General features: G+C 34.5%; 1 pseudogene; it reads left to right on the top strand.

Moving 5' to 3' along the window:
• Positions 1-8,386: 8,386 nt before the first annotated feature.
• On the top strand, positions 8,387-9,159 carry LOC138145628 (transmembrane emp24 domain-containing protein 2 pseudogene; annotated as a pseudogene).
• The last annotated feature ends 1,594 nt before the right edge of the window (positions 9,160-10,753 follow it).

Genomic DNA, 10,753 nt, shown 5'->3' with positions numbered 1-10,753 from the left:
CATATACTATTATTAATACCATCTTACATATAATTGGGAAATAAGATATACAGGCACTGAGTCATAGAGATCCACTGGAAAAGTCAAAAGGGGTATGGGAGAAAATATGGGAGAGAGCAGAATGGAAGAGGGGGTATCCTGTGGGACTGCTATTTTGGGGTGGTTGGTAGGGGAAAAATGGGGAGAAAATTTGTAACTCAATATCTCACAGAAATGAATGATATAAATCAGAAGTTAATAAAGCATTTAAAATACATATACACATTACTATACCCATCCTCCAAACCTTTCTTGAAACTGCTTGTTCAAAAATGTCCCAATAGAGTTAGTCCCCTGCCTCCCCAGACCAACATCTAACAGCAGGTATAGGGGAATTAATGTCTTTCTTTCACTGCCTACAAATACACAGAGTATAATGGATCACAGACCCAAAACCCAGAGCATATGATCAAGGAAGACATCTCTTTGGACCCTTTTGCAACATAAGTTATAGAATTCATAAACTTAATGGCTATTGTTTTCCTCATCATGGCCTCCTCTTCTTCCTCCCTCCTTCCATTGATTTTGTAGTCTTCTCCAGCTTTTGGACTGTTTCTCTTTCTGGACTCATGATACTCATGTATACTCTATGCCTTTGTGAACCTACATAATTTCAAACTCTGCTTTCCTATTTGAATGAACATACTTCTTGTATTTATCATCCTCTTGACTTTGTCATTTTGTGTTCTGATTTGAACAGCATCAAATGGATAGAAAAACAGTTCAAAATATTGAGATTAAGGAAATCTTCTTTGACTATATAGACATGGGCTGTGTGCATATCCATTAATTCCCAGATCAAAAGGCTGAGAGAGTCAGTCATTAAGCAATCTCCAAACCCCGAGTCACCATGATGTGATTAATTTCTATATGTCTTGTGGATACAGCCATGAATTCAGAAAAGAAGGAAAGAAGAAAGAAAGGTCTAATGTCTAGTCTTAAATGATGAGAGTGTCAAAAGTTGCTTACTTTTTTTTTGTTTTGCTTTGTTTTTTTTGGAATAAGTTCAGATGGAATAAGAGCACAATTGCCTTACTTGCTATAGGTGTGTTTTTTGCCTGGTTATGTCAGTCTTAAACTGTCATGTCATTTGTAAAAAGAAAATAAAATCACCTTAAGGTCAAAGATCTTTTCTTTTCCTGTACAGTAAGCAGTATTTGTTTGCTTACTTGGAATGCTTAATGAGTCTAGTTCTTCTCTCCCTATTCACACTGTATTGAGAGTGTATAAAAATAATTTTAGAGATCTGTGGGCTTCTTCATGCCAGAGAGAAAGAATTTCTTTGATTTTCCACTGCTCAAATGTTCCTAGGGGCAATATGCTACCATGGGATAGTGGGCAAATATTTCCTCAATATAAAATGGTCAGTGGTCTTGGGGGAGAGGAGGTTGCTAGCATCTGAATAAGAAGAGATGCAGGAAGAATGTCACTAACTATTAACCTTTGGTTTCCAGATGGTAAAATGCACATTTATAGCAGCTTTTTCCTTTTCTTCTTCAATAATATTTTGTGCAATATCCAATTTGAAGGTAAAATTAGAGGGCACTTAAGAATGTTTTCTCTGACATATTAATATTCTCTCATAAATAATAACTACTCACACACATGTGAAAAGAACAAAACTGATCACATTTTAGACTACAAATCATCTTAAATGCATTAACTAATTTCCTTGTTTGGCTTTGCCAGTGAAATGGGAATGTAAATTTTAAAGATCTTCCCTGCCCCTAGGCTAAAGTGCACCGGGAGGCTGGGATGGGAGGCTTGTTTTTCAGTAGATACTTCTTGATTGGCCAGTGAGTCAATAAGGTTGTTACATTCTCTGAGCCAGGAGAAGGCTATATAAGCCCTGATGTGTAGCTTTATTTAGGGCTCATTTTGAAAAGTGTTCTGTGATTTGATCATAGGAAACTCTGGGAAGCCGTTGTCCAGAGCCCCCCGGCTTTGAAACCCAGATGTTGATTTGGTATGGATATAAGGGTTGGACAGTTTGGAAACAGTCTACTTGATCTGTTTCTCTGTCTTGATAGTTTTGTCTGTATATTCTAAAGTTCGGGGTGCTGACCTTTTCCCCCTGAACTAGGTAAACAATATATGTTTGACTGATTAAAGTAAGCTTGTTAACCCATTTTGAGTTGCTTTCCTTTATCAAAGCAGATCCAAGAACCTGTATTGGCAGCAAACTCTGGGGACACTGGGGTGCTTGCTGCTACAGCCAGTGAAAAGCTCAGTAAAATCATTTATTGTGCATTTCAACAGAGCTAAACAGTTATGAGCATTAACATATTTTAATGGGTAGGTATATATAGAGAGTGGGTCCTTTCACTAATGTTATCCAACTTGTTAGACCAGGGGCAAGGCCCAGTTTCTAATATGTGTGTGTGTGTGTGTGTAATTGTTTCTGCTATACACCACAGTTTAGTCGAAGCCAGAATTTCTTAGAGTTTTAGGTTTGGAATAAAATTCCTAAAATGCTCTAAAAACATAACAATTGTGTAATTTTGCTCATTAAAGAGAGTTTATGGCAATTACTAAGCAAATGGACCATGAAGGGAAACTAAAACTATGATAAATATACTGATCTAGTAAGTTGAACTAATAAACATATGGGTTATTAAGGGAAAAATACAAAAAATCATATCTGTAAATCAAACAATTCTCTAACTCTCAGATACTTAAATTGATCTGTGATCTCATTGAACTGAGTAGATTATACTTATATAGACTATGTCCCATTTTGTCACTAAATAGAAGGGAAGAAGGGGACAGAGAGGAATTTTTAAAAGGCCACTAGAAGACAAAGGTCCTCCTGTTCCATATCCTATTTTAAGTTTAATCAGATCCCATGAAAACCATATGATCTCTTGTTATAACCCCAACATACTTCAGTTTCATCCCTTAGGTCATATATCCTATGGTTAGTTACTTCATCAGTGAGTCAGTTAATTTGGAATGAAGAAAATATTAACCATTTATGATAGCATAAGCCTGTCAACAAATCCAGGTGATCACCATCTTGAATAAAAAGAGACTAATTTCACTTCATATTCGATAGTTGCCTCATTCAACTTTCTGAACAGTTTAGGGACAGACAAGACTTGTGTCTATATCCATATGCATAGAACCATATTAGTTGGAAAATGTAATTTTTCCAGGAACAGCATGGAGCTAAAGTTAAATTAAAACAAAGGAACATAGTTTAAAAAGAAAAGACATACAAAACAAAGGTAAATAAGGGTAGAGAATTCATTTCTTGAAAGAATCAGGAAAAATCCAGGAAATTCTGCTTAATGACAGTGTAAAATTTTTCTCCTTCCTCCCTTATCTTATTATGAAAATGCATCATATGTTAATATACATATGAAAGTTGTACCTATTTAAATTAGTTAAATTAAATTAAATGAAATTACTAATAATTTAACTATACCTTTATTATAATGATAATAAACAAAAAAAATTCTCCTAGTTCCATAAAAAATTGTACTGGATTTTTTTTCTCTAATGAAGATTTAGTCCAACCCTATGGGGAATTAATAGATTCAAGGCAGTTTTACTAATTCCCTAAAATTCTTCAGTTAAAAGGTACATTAAGAGAGTGATATTTCTAGGTCATAGATGTGTGGTACAACTAGGAAAAAAATAAGTCATGATGTATGGGACAGAGTATATGCTATAGTGGCATTTGATTTTTTATAGCGCTAATATATTATAGGCCTATCACATCAAATGATTTAAACCTATAAAAGAAAGAAACTTGGAGACATTTTATATCTAAAACTTTCATTTTACATATGAGGAAACTGACTGAGAGTTTGAGTATTATCCAAAATTAAAGAGGTGCTTACCAAGAACTATATCAGCAATTTGAACCCTGGACTTCCAACTCCAAATATAATGTTGTTCTTGGCTTCATGCTGCATATCACTATATTGATCAACATTTATAATCAATGTGGAGAAAACAGGTGAACATTTGAAATATTTATCGGGCTAACATCTATTTCAATTCTAATTCCAGTAATTAAGACTTTTCAAAAAAAGTCATATATATATATATGTTATAATTGGATAAAAGTATGAGATCAAAAATAGAGAATTATCATTTGGGCCATTATATTTTTCATAATGATTTTATTGTTATGTTAGTCTAAAATATCACTAAGAAACTTTGTCCATTTAGAGAAATAGGTTGATATACCACTCAGATTATTGAAAAAAATGATTTATTTAAATAGCTTTTGTAAAAATGATCTTATTATGAGCAAATTTCTTTCAAGGGCAGCATTGACTTAAGAAAAGTAGGAACAAGCAGAACATTTTTTTTAGGGAGTTCATTAATCTAATATAATATAGTAGTCATATTGTGTTGTAGTATAAAATTCTTCTCTAAACATTTTATTAAATTAGTCGCACATTTGAATGTTATGTTTGAGGGAGTTAATTGAATTGAATTAATATTTATTTAGGAATTCATGATTTATTGTCTTTAAATCTGGAATATGTATTAATTATTATACTTTTTTCTTTTTCTTTCTTTTTGTTGCCATGGGATGTACCAGTTAATGCCATAACACAATAATGTAAAAATCCCAGTATCTTAGGAAAAATGTAAATTGATGTATAAAATACAATCTTGGTAGAATTTTGAATCTGTTTATTCAATATTAATCTGTGTCATTTTATTTAGCTTTTAAAAATCAATAAGCTGGTCAAATCTTATGGAGGGAAAAATCACACTGGAATTAAGTTCTCTAACATACAGTGCTAAAAAAAATCCTTTTACTCCAAAATTGTTCACAAAAATCATGGTAATAAATACTGATTTTCTTCAATTTCTAGGGGGTTTTGAATGTTTTCAGTAAGTGCTCCCCAATGAAGTGAAAAAACGAAAAGCTATTATGCTCTTACATTGAGAATATCTGGCTTCAGGAACTTAATAATGTTACAAATCTGGTTATTGTATGAGGATTTTTGCCAGGGCATCCATTTGAAGCACACTTTCCAGTGTTGTCATTTAGGTCAAGATAAACACCTCAAAAAAGTCCATGGATAGTAGGTACCTTCACTTTCTTTTCGCTAACTTTCTTACTAACCCTTTACAATCTGCCTTCTGACACTATCATTCCACCAAAACTTCTCTCTCAAAAGTTACTAGTGATCTCTTGGTTGTCATATCCAAGTCTTTTCTCAAATGTCTTTTTTTTGTGATCTCTAAAGCCTTTTACACTGCTGCTCTTTATCTCCTCCTTGATGCTCTCTTCTCTCTAAGTATTTGGGACATCATTCTGTACGGGTCTTCATCCTACTTATCTGATTTCTCTTTCTCTCTCTAATTTGATCCTCTTACAGATCACATACTCTTATCATAGATGTCTTTTAGAGTTCTGTATTGGATCCTATTCTTTGCCTGAGATGCTTTCTTTCTTTCACTTCCACTACAGACTTTCTGACTTCTTTTAATTCCCAAGTAAAATCCTACTTTCTACTATAAGGCTTCCCTAACACATCTTCAATTCAGTGTTTTCCATCTTTAAATTATTTCCTATTTTTCATCATCCATCTGACTGCCAAATGCATAAAAATGGGCCTTGAGTTTTGTATAACTGACTACGTAAAATTAAAATCTTTTGTTTTGCAATATTGTTGCTAAATCATAACTGCAGCCAAGTTTCAAAGAAATTTTCTCTTTAAAAATGATTATATAGCATGTTTATTTTGAGGTAAAAATAATTTCAAGTAAAGTAAAGCTTCAAAATCTTGTTAAATCTTTCACTTTGATATCGCCATGGCACCTGATAATGAACACATAATGTGATTTAAATGGAATATTTACTATTTAAAAGCAACCAAAAAAAATTCACACTTTTACATAACCATATTTAATAGTATTGTAGAAACAGAAGGAGGAAAAGAAAATAATGCCATAATGTAAGATACTTGTATTGTACTCCTAGAGATACCTGCTTATAGAGAAAAAAGCTCTTTCTAAAAAATGAAACAAATATTAATTTTATGGGTTAGTTTCATTATGTCAATCAAAATAGTTACTCATGTGTTATTATATTTATCTTAAGACTCTTCATAGAAGCATTGCTGATTCATCACTTGTATTTTGGATGGCATAAATGTTATATCCTTCCCTTCAAGGAGAATTGATTGTGTAGATAGCCTGAATCTGTCAACATGATTTTGTAAGAAGTAGGTTTCAGAAAGTTTTTTTTCAGTTTTATTTCTCTTCAGCATATTATTCTAAAAAAAGACAAAAAATAATATTCTCTTGAGATAATTAATCACAGTGGGAATATAAGACATAATTGTTTGAAGTTACATAGATCCTTTAAAATATTGCCTCTTAGATAATTTCAAAACGTGTCCTAAATCTCAACTCATATCTCTACCCATGACCCACCCTCCTACCCCCGCACACACCTTTATTCTGGTAAATATATTTCATGACGGCTTACAAAGATAATTTGAGGTTGAATTATATGTTTTGCTCTGATACCATTCAATATTATAAGTTCCTATAAAATTAAAACAAAGTAGAAAAATAGCATAAAAACTTCTTAATTCTGTCTTAACAGTGACTGTGGAAATTGTTAGAAAATTTAAATAATCTGATCTCCCAAATGCATTCTATACTATGAATACAACCCAATACATGATCTTTAATGCCAAAATTCATAAGCTAATTGCTCATTATTTTTAATTTTTTCCTTATATAGCCATAGCTATTGAATATGATTATTTTGTTTACTCTTAGCTAAATTAAATTCTTCTTTTATTAGAACCTTAAAGATTAATGAAGAAATTTTTGTATTTTGAGTGTTTTACATTTTTATTTCAAGCTTAATTTAACCCATAGTTCATCATACAAAATTTGCCTTATACTGACTGCAACCTGAAATTTTTAGTATGTCTCACTGCCCAATGATTTTTACAAGATACCCCTTAAAAGAATCAGTAGGAACAGAAGCAGTTGTGCCAGCAAGATGTGGCAGGACTCAGACCCAGGCACTAGGATTACTGTCCTTTTACTCTGGGTAGATGATTCCTACCCAATAACAAGTTCCCAAGAGTGTGCCCAGTCAATATAGCAGAATAGAAGCAGGGACCTGCTTGATCTCTCCCCCTAGACCCCTCAGAATACCTGTAAACAAATTCTAGAGCAGCAGAAGCCACAAAATGGCAGTGGCTAGGTGGTGCAGTGAATAGAGCACTGGCCCAGAAGTCAGGAGGACCTGAGTTCAAATCCAGCCTCAGACACTAACACAAAACTAGTCATGTGACCTTTGGAAAGTCACTTAATCCCAATTTCCCTACCTTCCCCTCTCCAAAAAGCAATAAATAATTAAACAACAGAAATAGAATGAATGAAAGAATGAACCAACGAATGAAAGAATAAATAAAAAGCCACAAAATTGCAGAGTGAAGCAGATTCGAGACCAAGACAATCTGGAAGGTTCTCAGGAAGTGTTTATTGCACTGGGTTTAGAGCAGAGCTCACCCGAGCATGGGGCAGTACTCCCTCCAATTTATAAAGACCTGAAAAGTCAAGTTACTGGCTGGGAGAATGAACAAATAGGGGAAAAATAAGATTGTAGAAGCTTACTTTCTTTGTGAAAAGGTATTTTCTTATATCCTTGGTGATGAGGAAATCAAAGCACACAACCAGAGGAAGACAGCAAGGTCAAGGCTCCTACATCCAAAGCCTCCAAGAAAAATATAAAATGGTCTCAGGGCATGGGAGAGCTCAATCAGGATTTTGAAAATCAAGTAAGATAAGTAGAGGAAAAATTGGGAAAAGAAATGAGAGCAATGAAAGAAAATCATGAAAAACCAGTCAAAAACTTGTTAAAGGAGCCCACCAAAAATGCTGAAGAAAATAACACCTTTAAAAATAAACTAACCCAAAAGACAAAAGCAGTCTGAAAAGACAATGATGAGAAGAATATCTTAAAACAGAACTGGCCAAATGCAAAAGGAGACCCAAAAGGTCACTAAAGAAAATAATTCCATAAATATTAGAATGGAACAAATGTAAGCTAATGAGTTCATGATAAATTAAGAAATTATAATATAAAACCAAAAGAATGAAAAAATATATAGAAGACATTGTGAAATATTGTATTGGAAAAAAAAAAAAAACAACTGACCTGGAAAACAGATCCAGGATAATTGAAAAATTATTGGTCTACCTGAAAACCATGATCAAAAAGAGAGCCTAGAGTGGCGCCAGCCCGCCAATCGGTGTTTCCCGCTTCAGTGCCCCATCATGGCCAGATTGGCAGCAATCGGAAGAGGCGGAGGCTGACTAGGAGGCAGCAGTGACGGCCCTAGTCCCCATCCCTGCCAGGCCCCATGCCAGCTCACAGGCCATGGTGACGCTCCTGGAGGTACTGACCCTGCTGGCCTCACTTCTGCCACGGCCTCAGGCTACTTTGTTAGCATCGATGCGCACATGGAGTGGTGCTTCTTCGAGTGGGTCACCTCAGGCACCAAGACGGGCATCATCTTTGAGGTGGCCAAGGGTGGCTTCCTGGACATCGACGTGGAGATTATAGGACCTCATGATAAAGGAATCTATAAAGGAGACAGAGAGTCCAGTGGGAAATGTACTTTTGCAGCTCACATAGATGGAACTTAACTTGTTTTAGCAACAGAATGTCCACCATGACTCCCAAGATAGTGATGTTCACTATTGATGTTGGAGAATCTCCAAAGGGTCAAGACATGGAAAAAGAAGCATCATAATAAGCCGGAAGAGATGGTTAATGAGCTTGCTGTCACCATGACTGTGGTAAAGCAGGAACAGGAATACATGAAAGTCCAGGAGAGAATACACAGAGCAATTAATGACAGCACAAACAACAGAGTGGTCCTCTGGTCCTTCTTTGAAGCTCTTCTATTAGTTGTCATGACATTGGGACAGATGTACTACCTGAAGAGACTTTTTGAAGTCTGGAGGGTTGTCTGAGAAAGCTTTTCCTGATGGTCTTAAACTCCCAGTTCCCTGTTTACCAAACATCTTGGTCACAATGTCACATAATTTCTAAGCTTTTGTTTTCTGAACTATACACTCATTGCTTCTCTTTCTTCCTCACACTACGTTTTGAAAACACACCTTAGCAAGGCTGTTCTGACAACTCTGACACTTAATTGACATAACTTCTCATTTGAAATATGCCAGACCTCCAATACCATAAAGGAACTGTGATCTAATCACATTTCTTTGTCCTGTTTTTCTTTGGTTTTCACAAAGAAATACAGTTTGTTCTTAACACAGCACTAAGGCAATTACAGTATTTTACTAAAAATGATTGTACATGTCTTTGGATGTCTAAACATGCAGCCAAAAAAAATTCAGTTCTGTGAAGTTCTAAGGAACAACAGATTAAATCATTAAAAACTGTCTGGCTAGTAGCAGGCAACTATTGACCTTGTAGCACATGCCATTATAACTGGGTACTTGTATTTCATTTAGGGTAGTTTTTATTTGATAAGCCCCCAAACTATTCTCCCTTAAAGAAAATGTTCTTGAGGTTAGACCCCAGGACTCAGCCATCTGTATTAAAGTATAGAACAAGTGACTAACTAAACAGTTTTGGTTTCTGCCTGTCACTTCTGATGTGCTAAACCAAGGCTGGAAGCTGTTTTCAGCAATTGGTAGTGAATTAGTCATTTTTAGCTGGCATGTCCAGCTCTTTCCTTCACTTCTGTGTTGGCACTTAAAAGGTGTATATTAATCTAAATTGGGAAAATCTGGATTCCTGATGCCAAAGTGTTAAAGTTCACTCTTGGAAGTTGTTGCAATATTATACAGCCAACATTTATTTGATCAGAAACAGTGGCATTTTGGGCCACTGTCTAGCTAAAGAGGACTGAGCATAATTCTCATTACTAGTTTTTGTTTTTTTCCTTCTCCTTGTCTTTCATTTTAGGCACGTGAATTTTGTTTTGTATGAAAATGACTTGGTCTCTGATGATGGGTTAAAATTGAAGCATCTGTATATGGTGTGGGGTTGATCAAGGATTATGTTATGACTGATGTATGTTAGTTATTTGTAATTTTTTGATTTTGCAGGGAAGAAAACTACAAGTAATGAGTTTTGTACTATTAATTTAATATTTGTTACAGGTTTTCATGTTCAGAGTAAAATTTTTTTTTACTTTGGGCAAAATACTTGGAGTAGTTTATTAATAAGATGAGAGTTTTTTCACCTTAGTGTAACTGTTGAATGTCAATTTTACTGTGTGTAAAAACACATCAAAATTTAAACTCACCAATGTAAATTAAAAAATGGATGTGTATCTAATTTGACTCAGGTCCAGGAAATAAAAAGTTCTTTAAAAGAAAAGAAAAAAAGAAAGAGAGGGCCTAGACATCACCTGTCAAGAAATTATCAAGGAAAATTTCCCTCTTATTCTAGAACCAGAGGGGTAAATAAAAATGGAAAGAATTAATCCATCACCTCCTGAAAGAGATCCCAAAAGGAAAACTCCTAGGAATATTGTAGCCATATTCCAAAGTTTCCAGGTCAAGGAGAAAATATTGCAAGCAGTACAAAAGAAACAACTCAAGTATTGTTGAAATACAATTAGGATAATATAAGTTTTAGCAGCTTCTACACTAAGGGATTGAAAGGCTTAAAATATGATGTTCCAGAGATTAAAGGGAGTAGGATTAAAACCAAGAATCTCATACCCAGCAAAAC

This window comes from Petaurus breviceps, unplaced genomic scaffold (assembly GCF_028583685.1).
Source record: "Petaurus breviceps papuanus isolate PSGF00001 unplaced genomic scaffold, PetGlider_PUasm1.0 90743, whole genome shotgun sequence".
Lineage (NCBI taxonomy): Eukaryota > Metazoa > Chordata > Mammalia > Diprotodontia > Petauridae > Petaurus > Petaurus breviceps.
The sequence above is the reverse complement of the archived record's forward strand: the minus strand, read 5'-3'. Positions and strand labels throughout refer to the sequence as shown.